The sequence below is a fragment of the Bos indicus x Bos taurus genome, chromosome 20 (assembly GCF_003369695.1).
Source record: "Bos indicus x Bos taurus breed Angus x Brahman F1 hybrid chromosome 20, Bos_hybrid_MaternalHap_v2.0, whole genome shotgun sequence".
Classification (NCBI taxonomy): Eukaryota; Metazoa; Chordata; class Mammalia; order Artiodactyla; family Bovidae; genus Bos; species Bos indicus x Bos taurus.
Window position 1 is genome coordinate 58,909,989 of NC_040095.1, and position 14,916 is coordinate 58,924,904.

General features: G+C 40.3%; 1 protein-coding gene and 1 non-coding gene across 3 annotated transcripts in view; one reads left to right on the forward strand and one right to left on the reverse strand.

The window, feature by feature from the left end:
• Nucleotides 1–14,916, forward strand: part of DNAH5 (dynein axonemal heavy chain 5) — a 324,445-nt gene that overhangs the window by 24,367 nt on the left and 285,162 nt on the right. The gene's annotated exons all lie outside the window — the stretch shown is intronic.
• Nucleotides 2,982–3,092, reverse strand: LOC113879300. The gene has a single exon (XR_003507274.1). It is a non-coding gene; the product is annotated as a U6 spliceosomal RNA (small nuclear RNA).

Consider the following 14,916-nt stretch of genomic DNA (forward strand, 5'->3'; position numbering starts at 1 on the left):
TCCTATTTTGCACTCAGGGCTTCTCAGGTGGCTCAGTGGTAAAGAATCCACCTGTTAATGCAGGAGACATGAGTTCAATCCTTGGGTTGGAAAGATCCCTTGGAGGAGGAAATGGCAACCAAGGATATCCTGGAGTGTGAAGTCAAGTGGGCCTTCAGAAGCATTACTATGAACAAAGCTAGTGGAGGTGATGGAATTCCACCTGAGCTATTTCACATCCTAAAAGATGATGCTGTTAAAATGCTGCACTGAATATGCCAGCAAATTTGGAAAACTCAGCAGTGGCCACAGGACTGGAAAAGGTCAGTTTTCATTCCAATCCCAAAGAAGGGCAATGCCAAAGAATGTTCAAACGACACAATTGCACTCATTTCACATGCTAGCAAGGTCATACTCAAAATCCTTCAAACTAGGCTTCAGCAGTATGTGAACTTCTAAATCAGATGTACCAGGTGGACTTAGGAAAGGCAGAAGAACCAGAGATCAACTTGCCAACATCCGTTGGATCATAGAAAAAGCAAGGGAATCCCAGAAACAAATCTACTTCTGCTTCATTGACTATGCCAAAGCCTTTTACTGTGGATCACAACAAACTGTGGAAAATTCTTCAAGGGATGGGAATACTAGACCACCTTGCCTGCCTCCTGAGAAAACTGTATGCAGGTTAGGAAGCAACAGTTAGAACTGGACATGGAACAATGGACTGCTTCAAAATTGGGAAAGGAGTATGTCAAGGCTGTATATTGTCAACCTGCTTATTTAACTTCTATGCAGAGTATGTCATATGAAATGCTGGGCTGGATGAAGAAGCTCAAGCTGGAACCAAGATTGCCGGGAGAAATATCAATAACCTCAGATACACAGATGACACCACCCTTATGGCAGAAAGTGAAGAAGAACTAAAGGGCCTCTTGATGAAAGTGAAAGAGGAGAGTGAAAAAGTTGGCTTAAAGCTCAACATTCAGAAAACTAAGATCATGGCATCCGGTCCCATCACTTCATGACTGATAGATGGGGAAAAAATGAAAACAGTGACTGACTTTATTTTTTTGGGCTCCTGAATCACTGTGGATGGTGACTGCAGCCACGAAATTAAAAGACGCTTGCTCCTTGGAATAAAATCAATGAGAAACCTAGACAGCATATTAAAAAGTAGAGACATTACTTGGCCAAAAAAGGTCTGTCTAGTCTGAGCAACTTCACTTTCACTTTTCACTTTCATGCATTGGAGAAGGAAATGGCAACCCACTCCAGTGTCCTTGCTTGGAGAATCCCAGGGACAGGGGAGCCTGGTGGGCTGCCGTCTATGGGGTCGCACAGAGTTGGACACGACTGAAGTGACTTAGCAGCAGCAGCAGCAGTCAAAGCTATGGTTTTTCCAGTAGTCATGTATGGATGTGAGAGTTGGATCATAAAGAAAGCTGAGCACTGAAGAATTTATGCTTTTGAACTGTGGTGTTGGAGAAGACTCTTGAGAATCCCTTGGACAGCAAAGAGATCAAACCAGTTCAATCCTAAAGGAAATCAACCCTGGATATTCACTGGAAGGATGGATGCTGAAGCTAAAGCTCTAATACTTTGGCCACCTGAAGTGAAGAGCCGACTCATTGGGAAAGACCCTGATGCTCGGAAAGATTGAAGGCAGGAGGAGAAGGGGATGACAGAGGATAAGATGGTTGGATGGCATAATTTATTCAATGGACATGAGTTTGAGCAGTCTCTGGGAGATTGTGAAGGTCAGGGAAGCCTGGTGTGCTGCAGTCCATGGGGTTGCAAAGAGCTGGACATGACTGAGCGACTCAACAACAACCAGTATTCTTGCCTGAAGAATCCCATAGACAGAGGAGCTTGGCGGGCTACAGTCCATAGGGTTGCAGAGTTGGACATGACTGAGTGATGAGCATGCATGCATGCATTTTACATTTAGTGGTTTGTATGTGTAGAGAAGGAAATGGCAGCCCACTCCAGTATTCTTGCCTGGAGAATCCCAGGGACAGAGGAGCCTGGTGGCCTGCCGTCTATGGGGTTGCACAGAGTCGGACACGACTGAAGCGATTTAGCAGCAGCAACAGCAGCAGTAGTGTGTATGTGTCAATTCCAGTCTTCACATTTATTCCTTCCCCTGGCCCCTTATCCCTTGGTAACCATAAATTTGTTTTGTACATCTATGACGGTACTTGTGTTTTGTAGATGAGTTCATTTGTACCCCCCACTTTTTTTAGATTTCACATATAAATGATATCATGTGCTATTTGTCTTTCTGTATCTGACTTACTTCACTCAGTAAGACAATATCTAGGTCCATCAATGTTTTCGAAAATGACATTCAGTTCAGTTTAATCACTCAGTTGTGTCCAACTCTTATGACCCCATGGACTCCAGCATGCCAGGCTTCCTTGTCCATCACCAACTCCCAGAGCTTGCTCAAACTCATGTCCATCGAGTCGGTGATGCCATCCAATCCTCTCATCCTCTGTTGTCCCCTTCTCCTCCCGCCTTCAGTCTTGCGCAGCATCAGGAATTATTTTGTTCTTTTTAATGGCTGAGTAACATTACACTGAATATGTGTACCACATCTTCTTTACCCGTTCCTCTGTTGATGGCCATTGTTGCTTCCATGTCCTGGCCATTGCTAATAGTGCTGCAGTGAACATTGAGGTGCGTGTATCTTTTTGAAATATGGTTTTTCCCTGAGTATATGCCCAGGAATAGCATTGCTGGGTCACATAGTAGTTCTGTTTGTAGTTTTTTAATGAACCGCCATCCTGTTAATTGTCTGTATCAATTTATATTCCCACCAACACTGCAGGAGGGTTTTCTTTTCTCCACATCCTCTCCAGCATCTATAGTTTGTAGATTTTTTTTTTATATAGCTTTGGGTAGTATAGTCATTTTCACTATATTGACTCTTTGAAACCAAGAGCTTGTGTCACTCTCCGTTTGTTGGTGTCGTCTTTTCTTTCATTAGTATCTTGTAGTTTGAAAGCATGCAACACTTCATGAATTTGTGTGTCATTCTTGTGCAGGGGCCATGCTGATCTTCTTGGTATTCTTCCAGTTTTAACATGTGTGCTGTCAAAGTGAGTGAGCAATAGAGAGTTCTAGTTCTCCTCCCTTGATAGGTAACTTTTTGATTTTAGGTTTTGGCTTATCTTTCCAGAGTTTGATTTTAAAAATGTAAGCAAGTACATGAGCACGCATGCATCTGCCCATTTCCTTCTGTTTACACTGAGAGTGGCGTACGACTCACTGCTCTGCACTGTGCCTCTCTCGCCTGTGTCCGTGAGGTCGCACACGGCAGGATATAGAGGCCTCCCCATGCCTCTTCCCTCCACTGCATGGCTGCGTCATGGTTTATTCACACAGTCCCGCATTGAGGAACATTTGGATTGAGCTTTAACACTCCTGGCTCCTTACTCTTTCCTTGGAACGCTTTTGCTCTGAGTTGCAGTACACTCCTCTCTCACGGCTTTCCTGCTGCTTTCTGACTGTTCTGTTTCTATCATTTGTTCCTGTCCCGCAGCTCACACACTGAATCTCACTGTCCCCATGCCCTGCGTCACCTCTAGTCTCACTTTTTACCTTCTTCTTGGGGGAACTAATTTACATCACTATGATTTTTACTCTGATGACTCTTAGATCCGTATTGTTAAGCCCCTATTTCTTTTATGAAACACAGATTTACATTTCCCAATTTTCATTGGAACATTTCCTTCTACATGAATATTTTTTTAGAGACCTCAAATTCAATATACCCCCAAGTGAAGCTCATCAATTTCCCCTCCAAGCTACTCATCTTCACTGATTTCTTATCTCAGATAATAGCTTTACCATTTACCACATTGTTCAAATGAGAAATTTTAGTATCTCCTTCAGATCATCTTATTCTCCACTTCTACTCAGCCACTGGGCTCTGTCAGTTCTGTCTCATCTTCATTCCTGTGGCCACTGCCTTGGTTCAGGACCTTCAGTCAGGTGCCCTAGTTTGGGACTTAAAATCTGGGGGAAGTGGTACAAGGTCAAGGGTGTGTGTGGTGGTACCTGAGGCAGCAGTGAGAGTCAGGGGACCTCTGGAGACTGTCACATAGTGTGACATATTTTGCTGATAGTTGACCTCCAGCATCTCTTGGTTCCCATCTAATTTCTGAGCCTGATCATCTAGGCTTCCTGTCTATCCTCTGTGTTTTAAATGAATCTGATAGATTCCTTTTCTGTCATTTATTCAGAGTTGATTCTGGTTGTTTGCAACGAGGGGTTCTGGTTGATCCAAGGAGTAATTGGAACAGTTGAAACATAAGAGAAGAAGAAGGCTGTGGTGTCATCAAAATGGCAGAACACGTGGGCTCCCTGCTCTGGGGCCTGACCACTGAGGTGATGGATGCACCGCCAGAGCCACTGTGATGGATGTGGCATTCCTCTGGGAGGCTGGCCAAGCAGCTGCTGAGACAGTTTTTCATTCGTTTCTTTGTTCTTAAACTCCCATTACCTCTGACAAAGTCTGTGTCCTTGACCAAACTTTTGTCAGGCTCCTCTGAGCCCTCTCTGTGACTCCTCTGCCTCATTCCTGGTCCAGGGTTTGGCCTGGAAAGCCCAGTTTTAGCAAGAATCCTGCTAAGCCAGCGTAGAAAGAATCCCCCACCCTGGATATCTAATCAAGTTCCTCTTACTAATTTTCTATCCAGTGACCCCTGACTATTGCCTATAAACTGCCAGCTACCCATTGCTATATTTAGAGTTAAATTCGTTCTGTACTGAAATCTAGCTTCTTTACTGCAGTAGCTTGAATAAAATCTGTCTTGTCGTTATAACAAGTGTCCGTTGAAGTTTCTTATTGACACCTGTGTTTATGAGTGTTTTCTGTTTCTTGCAATTCAAAAAGAATCTTGAAAAACACAAGTGTTTTGTCATATTAAAATTTAAGCATACTGAATGTTTTATTACCAACTTATTGCTTTCTAAGGAATAAAAACATTTTATTTTTGTTTTTTCTTGGATTCACTTTTCCTGTGAAAAACTTAAATGATGACATATAAATTAGAAACTATTATTTGGTAATATTCCATTTGTACAAAGGAATTCAGGTGCGTATCTGTTATAGGAAAAAATATACATACTGCCACATGCTTTGAATTCAAAGTAAAACATTAACAGATACAAATAAAATAATAAATGCAAATAATAAAGTCTTTAAGAATCGACTTTGCTGTAGAGGAGTACTCAGGGTCAGTGTCAATCAGGTCACCTTTCTTGGAGAAGGTAAGTTGTGAGTCAGCTGGCAAAGGAGTTGAGAGTCAAGGATTAGTAGAAATAATGGGCGAAGCATCTTAAAAAGAGGACTTATAATGCTTTGTTCTGGACATGGACACTGTCCACAGGCTTCTGACAAGTCAGTTTACCTTTCTGACTATGTTTCCTCATTAGAGTCCCGATTTTCTACACAGACCTTTATATTCAGCTATATCATGCAGTGAGCCCAGGTTTGGGGGTTCCTTTCCTAGAGAGAGTAATGAAGAATCTTGATAAAGCACATCTAAAATTCCAGAAAGGGGAGCTGAGAACCGGGTAAAGAATGAGAAAGGAGACGTGGTAACATCACCTCCAGTTCTCATCTGTTCTCTGTGCCTGGATGCACCTTTTGGCCTATTTCTTCTCCCAAGCACTTGTGGGCTCCAGGGATTTGGGAGCTCTAAGGACTTGGGGTCTCTGAAAAGACCTGCCCTCCAGGCATGAGGAGGCAGAGACCTGTCCCTGAGTGGGGGGTGGTTTGGCCAAATCAGCCTGACTAGGCCACCCCTCTCCTAACTTTCTCTGTCCTACGTTCCTGGGGGATACAGGGAGTGATTGCATTCTCTTACATCTTTCTGTTTTTCAGTCCTCTGGTGTCTTTAGTGGGATTTATTACATTCCAACAGAGAAGGCAGTGGCACCCCACTCCAGTACTCTTGCCGGGAAAATCCCATGGACAGAGGAGCCTGGTGGGCTGCAGTCCATGAGGTTGCTAAGAGTCGGACACGACTTCACTTTCACTTTCACTTTTCACTTTTATGCATCGGAGAAGAAAATCGCAACCCACTCCAGTGTTCTTGCCTGGAGAATCCTAGGGATGGGGGAGCCTGGTGGGCTGCCGTCTATGGGGTTGCACAGAGTCCGACACGACTGAAGCGACTTAGCAGCAGCAGCAGCAGCATTACATTCCAAATGGCCTCTGTTTGCAGCTTGGAGTTCTGAAACGATCTAGTAGTAATTTAAAAGAAGCTTTTCTAAGCTTTAAAGCAGTTGAGAGACATAAAATTCCTTCATGATTAATTTCCTATTTACAACAACTTTTACAATTTTTACAGTTTCCTATTTACAACAATTTACAATAATTTACAATTATTGTTATCAGTTGTGACTTTTGTTGTTTCTGTGTTTGAACAAATGATTAATTTTGTTGACCATTTATAACACTTTAAAAGACTGATGTTACTAGGGGAGTATAAGGTATAACGTATTTCTATTAAGGCATTCTATTAGAACATCTTTTTATTATGGTTTTTCTGTTAATGTTGTCTGGTTTTTTAACAGGTTTTCCTTATTTTACTTTAGGACTGTTTTTTAGTACATAGCGACTCATTTGAAAAGACCTTGATGCTGGGAAAAATTGAGAGCAGGAGGAGAAGGGGACGACAGAGGATGAGATGGTTGGATGGCATCACTGACTCGATGGACATGGGTTTGGGTGGACTCCGGGAGTTGGTGATGGGCAGGGAGGCCCGGCGTTCTGTGGTTCATGGGGTCTCAAAGAGTCAGACACGACTGAGCAACTGAACTGAAATGATACCATACACTTATAGTGGATTATACTTTTTATAAATATAAAATGTTTCAGTTAGTTCAGTCACTCAGTCGTGTCTGACTCTTTGCGACCCCATGGACTGCAGCATGTCAGGCCTCCCAGTCTATCACCAACTCCCAGAGTTTACTCAAACTCTGTCCATTGAGTCGGTGATGCCATCCAGCCATCTCATCTCTGTTGTCCCCTTCTCCTCCTGCCTTCAGTTTTTCCCAGCATCAGGGTCTCTTCTAATGAGGGAGGTCTTCACATCAGGTGGCCAAAGTATTGGAGCTTCAGCTTCAGCATCAGTCCTTTCAATGAATATTCAGGACCAATTTCCTTTAGGATGGACTAGTTTGATCTCCTTGTAGTCCAAGGGACTCTCAGAAGTCTTCTCTAACACCACAGTTTGAAAGCATCAATTCTTTGGCGCTCAGCTTTCTTTATGGGCCAACTCTCACATCCATACATAACTACTGGAAAAAACATAGCATTGACTAGACAGACTTTTGTTGGCAAAGTAATGTCTCCGCTTTTTAATACACTGTTTAGTTTTGCCATAGCTTTTCTTCCAAGGAGCAAGCGTTCTTTTAATTTTATGGCTGCACTCACCATCTGCCGTGATTTTGGAGCCCAAGAAAATAAAATCTGTTACTGTTTCCATTGTTTCCCCATCTATTTGCCATGAAGTGATGGGATCAGATGCCATGATCTTTGTTTTTTGAATGTTGAGTTTTAAACCAGCTTTTTCACTCTCCTCTTTCACTTTCACCAAGAGGCTCTTTATTTCCTGTTTGCTTTCTTCCATAAGAGTGGTGTCATCTGCATATCTGAGGTTATTCATATTTCTCCTGTCAATCTTGATTCCAGCTTATGCTTCATCCAGCCCAGCATTTTGCATGATGTACTCTGCATATAAGCTAAATAAGCAGGGTGACAATATACAGCCTTGATGTAATCCTTTCCCAATTTTGAAGCAGTCCATTGTTCCATGTCCAGTTCTAACTGTTGCTTCTTGACCTGCATACAGGTTTCTCAGGAGGCAGATAAGGTAGTCTGGTATTTCCATCTCTTTCAGAATTTTCCACAGTTTTTGTGATCCACACATAAAATGTTTATCTTGGTACAAATCTTTAAGACTTTTCTCTTTAATTCTACTTTGTAGGATAGTAGTATCAAAGCACCTCGTTTTCTGTATGTGTACAATATCTTTATCCAATCTTAAAGGAGCAATTGCAAATCAATAGAAAGAGAATCACTAGGAAAAAAATAGGAAAGGACATGAATAGGCGATTCACAACCACCCCACAAATGGCCAATAAATACTTAAGAATATTTAGCTTCATGATTGTTAAAGACTTGCACATTAAACCAGCAATGAGATAACAGCCATTTCTTATCTATCATACAGGCAAAGATGAAACAAAATTAATACACAAACCAATGGATATATTTTAAGTAATAATTTTTTCTAATAATTTATTAAAGTAAATAAGCAGAGATCTAGGCAAGGATTTTACCACAGAACTATTCATTATATTGTTGTTCCTAACAGTAAAAAAATTGGAACCAACCTAAAAGGAATATTCTGTAATATGAGAACATTTTCATGGTATCTTGTAGACTAAATATCAGGATGTACAGATGCATAAAGGGCTTCCCTGGTGACCCCGATAGTGCAGGAGACATGAGTTCAATTCCTGGGTTGGGAAGATCCACTGTAGAAGGGAATGGCTACCCACTCCAGTATTTAGTAAGAATACAGAACAGTCCAGTATTCTTGCCTAGAGAATTCCATGGACAGGGGAGCCTGGTAGGCTACAGTCCATCTGGCTACAGAGAGTCAGATACAACTAACACATATGCATATACATATATACATATGTGTTTATGTGAGTGTGTATATATATATATGTATATGTACATGCATATAAAATAATTTTTTTTAAAGACAAGGGAGATGGTAGAGCATTTATCATAGAAAACAGACTGTAATAGTGCTCAGATTATTGTGATTTTTTTTTACATTTTCACAATAAATGTGCATCATTTTTAGAATAAATCAGTGTAAAAACTATTTAAAAAACTTATAATTGTTTAAAAACTATAATTGTTTAAAAGAGGTTGGAGGTTTTAAATAAGAGATGGTACAACATTTTACATAAGAGAAAGTGTTAGGATTTGTTCATGGTGAATTCACTATGTACTTGTATAAATACTGAGATCACTTTATGGATATATTTGCATGTTTTTCTTCTTTAGAGATTGATATCAAAATTTGTGCCTCTTCAATGCGCTGCCTTGCATGTAGTCAGATCTGTTTTATCACTGATAATCATTTCATTGTTTAGTTTGGTGCATATGACATAGATAGACAAAGTTTCTAAATTGGGAATATTTGAAAGGGAAACAATTTGAACAAAAAGATATTTCTTACGATTTAGAATTATAAAGGAGGAGACTGTGGCTTCACTTCCATTAAAGTATTCAATAATTTCCCCCATCATTGTGGTCTTTATGTAAATACTAGACAGTAAGTGTAAATTATTGAGTCTTTGATGTACTTTGGTTGCACAGCTCTGTTCTGCAGTTCCTTAGCTCATCAGGGAGGGGTTTGGGTGAATTTCACTTCCAGCCGCTGGATGGCAGCTAACCTCCACTAGTGGCTGGCTGTTTCCACATCTCTCCACAGCTTAGGCTGCATTATCTAACATACTGCGCTTGAAAGGAAAAAAGAAAAGAACCCAACATGTAGTATCTCTGGATTAATCTCATTTTATTAACCTTCGAACATAAGATTTTATAGGGCATAAGACTGAAATGTTGTAAATCTTGTAACTGGAATTCTGAGGATTTCTTTTTAAAAAGAAAAGAAAAAAAAGCCTGGTAAGCCTAAACCTGTTGATTGCAGGCACGAAGCTCCTTTCATGCATCTACGAATCCATTATTAATAGTGGAGTTTTACCAACTTGACATTCCTCTATTGCAAATACTATTGCAATAGCAATTCCCGTAACGAAAATATTTGTAAACCTTAGTGGATGGCTCGAAGCAATGGTAAGTTGATGCTCGGTATATTGAAATTCACTCTAATGAATAATTCAGTTCACAAAATTCCAGTTAGCAATTCTATCCCATTTGATAATCACTCAGTAAAATGATAATAAAAAACCCCACCTGTTTGTATATTTCAGTGCCAGAAAGAAATGTTAGAGTTGATTGTCGTGTAAACCTCAGGCTTCAGTCTAGGCTAATTAAGGAAAGTAGAAATGCAGAATAAGTAAGTATATGTCCTCTATTTAATTAAGGACACAGAGGAAGAAAACTGACACAGGAGGGGCTGGAATTTGCCTTTCACGTTTATCAGTGCTTCCTTCTGCCACATACCCCAAATAACATGACCACTACCAACACAACACATTAAAACGGAAAAACAACAGCAAGGATAACAACAGTGGCATGAAAAACACCTTCAAGAGGCTAAACAGAGGTACTACTTAACAGAAAGAAATATCATTTCTGGTTTATTACTATATACACTACGTGTGTGTGTGCTAAGTCGCTTCAGTCATGTTGGACTCTGCGCCACTATGGACAGTCGCCTGCCAGGCTCCTCTGTCCACAGAATTTCCCAGGCAAGAATACTGGAGTGGGTTGGCTATGCCCCCCTCCAGTAGATCTTCCTGCCCCAGGGATCGAACCAGAGTCTCTAACGTCTCCTGCATTAGCAGGTGAGTCTTTACGTCTAATGCCACCTTGGATGCATATAGACTATAGGTTAATTTAAAAACGAGCCTTCAGAATGGGAGAAAATAATAGCAAATGAAGCAACCGACAAACAACTAATCTCAAAAATATACAAGCAACTCCTACAGCTCAACTCCAGAAAAATAAACGACCCAATCAAAAAATGGGCCAAAGAACTAAATAGACATTTCTCCAAAAAAGACATACAGATGGCTAACAAACACATGAAAAGATGCTCAACATCACTCATTATCAGAGAAATGCAAATCAAAACCACTATGAGGTACCATTTCACACCAGTCAGAATGGCTGCGATCCAAAAGTCTACAAGCAATAAATGCTGGAGAGGGTGTGGAGAAAAGGGAACCCTCTTACACTGTTGGTGGGAATGCAAACTAGTACAGCCACTATGGAGAACAGTGTGGAGATTCCTTAAAAAACTGGAAATAGAACTGCCTTATGATCCAGCAACCCCACTGCTGGGCATACACACTGAGGAAACCAGAAGGGAAAGAGACACGTGTACCCCAATGTTCATCGCAGCACTGTTTATAATAGCAAGACATGGAAGCAACCTAGATGTCCATCAGCAGATGAATGGATAAGAAAGCTGTGGTACATATACACAATGGAGTATTACTCAGCCATTAAAAAGAATACATTTGAATCAGTTCTAATGAGGTGGATGAAACTGGAGCCTATTATACAGAGTGAAGTAAGCCAGAAGGAAAAACATAAATACAGTATACTAACGCATATATATGGAATTTAGAAAGATGGTAACAATAACCCGGTGTACGAGACAGCAAAAGAGACACTGATGTATAGAACAGTCTTATGGACTCTGTGGGAGAGGGAGAGGGTGGGAAGATTTGGGAGAATGGCAATGAAACATGTAAAATATCATGTAGGAAACGAGTTGCCAGTCCAGGTTCGATGCACGATGCTGGATGCTTGGGGCTGGTGCACTGGGACGGCCCAGAGGGATGGTATGGGGAGGGAGGAGGGAGGAGGGTTCGGGATGGGGAACACATGTATACCTGTGGTGGATTCATTTTGATATTTGGCAAAACTAATACAATTATGTAAAGTTTAAAAATAAAATAAAATTGGAAGAATAAAAAAAAAAAAAAAAAAAAAAACGATCACTTCTGTGTGAGATGCTGCTTGATTCACAATATTCAAAATCCTTGCTTCTGAAAATATCCTAGTACAATTTATATTTCTAAAGTGTAATTATTATTCAGGTTGAAAACTATTTGAGTTAAAGAATGAGCAATAGAATTTCAGAGAAGGGAACCCTGAGATTCAGGAAGGATAAAAGAGAGGAAGGGACATGGGGACATACCCTGGACACATGAAGAGGACTTTGACCTGCCCAGGATGGGAGTGGATTTCAGACAGATTCTGAAAGTATATCTGGAGAAGAACATGGACCCCCATTGCCTGAGTGGGCAATGGTTGATGTCCTTGCACAAGGGTGAGGTTTGTAGGAAAGAGCAGGAGGTGGCTTGAAGCTCTTCCTTCTTCACTGTTGCACATTTTGGCCAGAACCTCCCCTCCCCTTTGCTTTTCCATATATATCAGACAACCTGCCTGACTTCAGGGTCTACTACAAAGCCACAGTCATCAAGACAGTATGGTACTGGCACAAAGACAGAAATATAGATCAATGGAACAAAATAGAAAGCCCAGAGATAAATCCATGCACATATGGACACCTTATCTTCGACAAAGGAGGCAAGAATATACAATAGAGAAAAGACAATCTCTTTAACAAATGGTGCTGGGAAAACTGGTCAACCACTTGTAAAAGAATGAAACTAGAACACTTTCTAACACCATACACAAAAATAAACTCAAAATGGATTAAAGATCTAAACGTAAGACCAGAAACTATAAAACTCCTAGAGGAGAACATAGGCAAAACACTCTCCGACATACATCACAGCAGGATCCTCTATGACCCACCTCCCAGAATATTGGAAATGAGAGCAAAAATAAACAAATGGGACCTAATTAAACTTAAAAGCTTCTGCACATCAAAGGAAACTATAAGCAAGGTGAAAAGGCAGCCTTCAGAATGGGAGAAAATAATAGCAAATGAAGCAACTGACAAACAACTAATCTCAAAAATATACAAGAATAAAATAAGTATATTTAAATGAGAGTTTGGACCTGATTTTGATGAGATTTAATCTCTGTAAGAGTTGTGTGGGTGCTAAGTCGCTTCAGTTGTGTCCCTCTCTTTGCAACCCCATGGACTGTAGCCCGCCAGGCCACTCTGTCCATGGGATTCTCCAGGCAAACACTTGAACTAAACCATGAATTATAAGAAAAATGATGACTCGAGCTTAATGTTGGTTTGATGAAAGAATGCATATACCAAACAAAATTTATGTGGAAAGCCATTTAAAGAACACTGTCCTTTGAATGTATTATGTGTGATCCCAATCTCTACCCTTAAGTTCTTCTACTAAAACAAATTTACTTTCAGAGACGTGAGTTTCAACTAAAACTAAATTAAACTAAAATTAAAAAAATTATTAAGCTAAGACATCATGAAAAGTTCAGCATGCAATTAAAAAATTGTCATATATCTCCCTAATGTGCTTGCTGTAAATATTTAGAATGCAATGAAAAATCTGAAACTTTGTGCCAAGGAGTCAGTTGTTTCATACTCTGCCACTGTCTTGGTGTCACTGCAAGAATGTATCACCTTCTGAAAATAGTCCCCAAGATGTTTACCTTCTGTGTTTCTGCTTCACCTGCCCTAGCAACGCAGTCTCTCCTTTCTCTTTCATTGTGGTTTTAAGAGGAGTTCTAATCAGCCACAAAGAATTAGCACTTATGGCAAATATTCTAATTGTTTGATTCCAAACAAATGCTATGTTTTAGGGCCTTTGTAATGTTTCCTGCAATAAATAAAGCAATAATCTGTTATGATAAAAAAATACTGGAGTGGGTTGCCATGCCATCTTCCGGGGGACCTTCCTGACCTAGGGATTGAACTTTTACATCTCCTGCATTGGCAGGCGGGTTCTTTACCACTGGTGCCACCTGGGATTACTGTAAGTATCGAATGGAACTAATTAGAGAAAAAGTCTGATAGAGTGCTTACCATTTAGAAAACTTTCTCTAGGACAAACTTCGGGGACTTAAAAAATGTTTTCCATTCATTTTCTTTTATTTATTTATTTTTAAAAAGTACACATGTAATTCCCCAAAGAGGATAACCATTTGGAGGAAAATTACTTTCAACTGTGGTTCTTTTAGTCATAATTGCCTCGGTTTTGCTCCTAGGAGATTGCTGTTTTCAGCTCTGTGCATTTTCTGGATTAGAAAAGCAATAGATTTTCTCCTATTGCTCTACATCACACAATGAATTAACACCTTCAATTTTGTTTTCCTGTGCTTTGTTATTATAATGTAATAAGCCATTCGGCACACCATGTTTCCTTCATTCTGTTGTTTGGCTGAAAAACCCACTTGCCAAGCAATGTGCCCATGATCTGCCTTAGTCTTTAGGTTGATGGTGTGATTCTGATTTGTTTCAAAATGATGCTCAGGATGGCAGGATATTTGGTGATGATGTGAGATTTGCTTGAGAGATCATTTTCCTTTAGGCTTTAGGATACGAAAGGAGGGAGACTGAAGCAGATGGGGAGGTTAAGAGAATGAAGAAGACCTAGATGTACAAGGTGGGATGGGCCTCACTCAGGAAATTAACAGTGATATGAATGCTGGAGTGACTTCATGGGGAACAGGGAGATACTATCTTCCTTCTAGAATTTTCTCTGGGAGGAGATTCAAATGTTAAACCTTTGTTTTGGTAGAGGGGGAGGAAGGAAGTGGAAAAGCAGAAAGTATTTTCTCCTGGCTCACTGTTGCTTACTTGGAGAACACTTACTGTGAGAACATCTTTATACTCTGCTTCTCTGGTGACTCAGATGGTAAGGAATTTGCCTACAGTGCCAGAGACCTGGGTTTGATCCCTGGGTCAGGAAGATCCCCTGGAGGAGAAAATAGCAACCCACTCCAGTATTCTTGCCTGGAGAATTCCATGGACAGAGGAGCCTGGCAGGCTACAGTCCATGGGGTTGCAAAGAGTTGGACACAGTTGAATGACTAATACACGAAAGGAAAATGGTACAGACTTTCTTAGAGCTTTTTAATTTTTTCCTTTAGTTTTTAGGTATCCTGTGGTTCCTACTTTAAGTGATTTAGGCTAATTTAAAAACTGAGTTTTATGAAAAATTCTTTTCTTATCTTTTAAACCTTACTGAATATTAAGGGTTTATTTTTGATATATCGACTTGATACTGTAGGCTGGATTGCAATAAACTTTGACA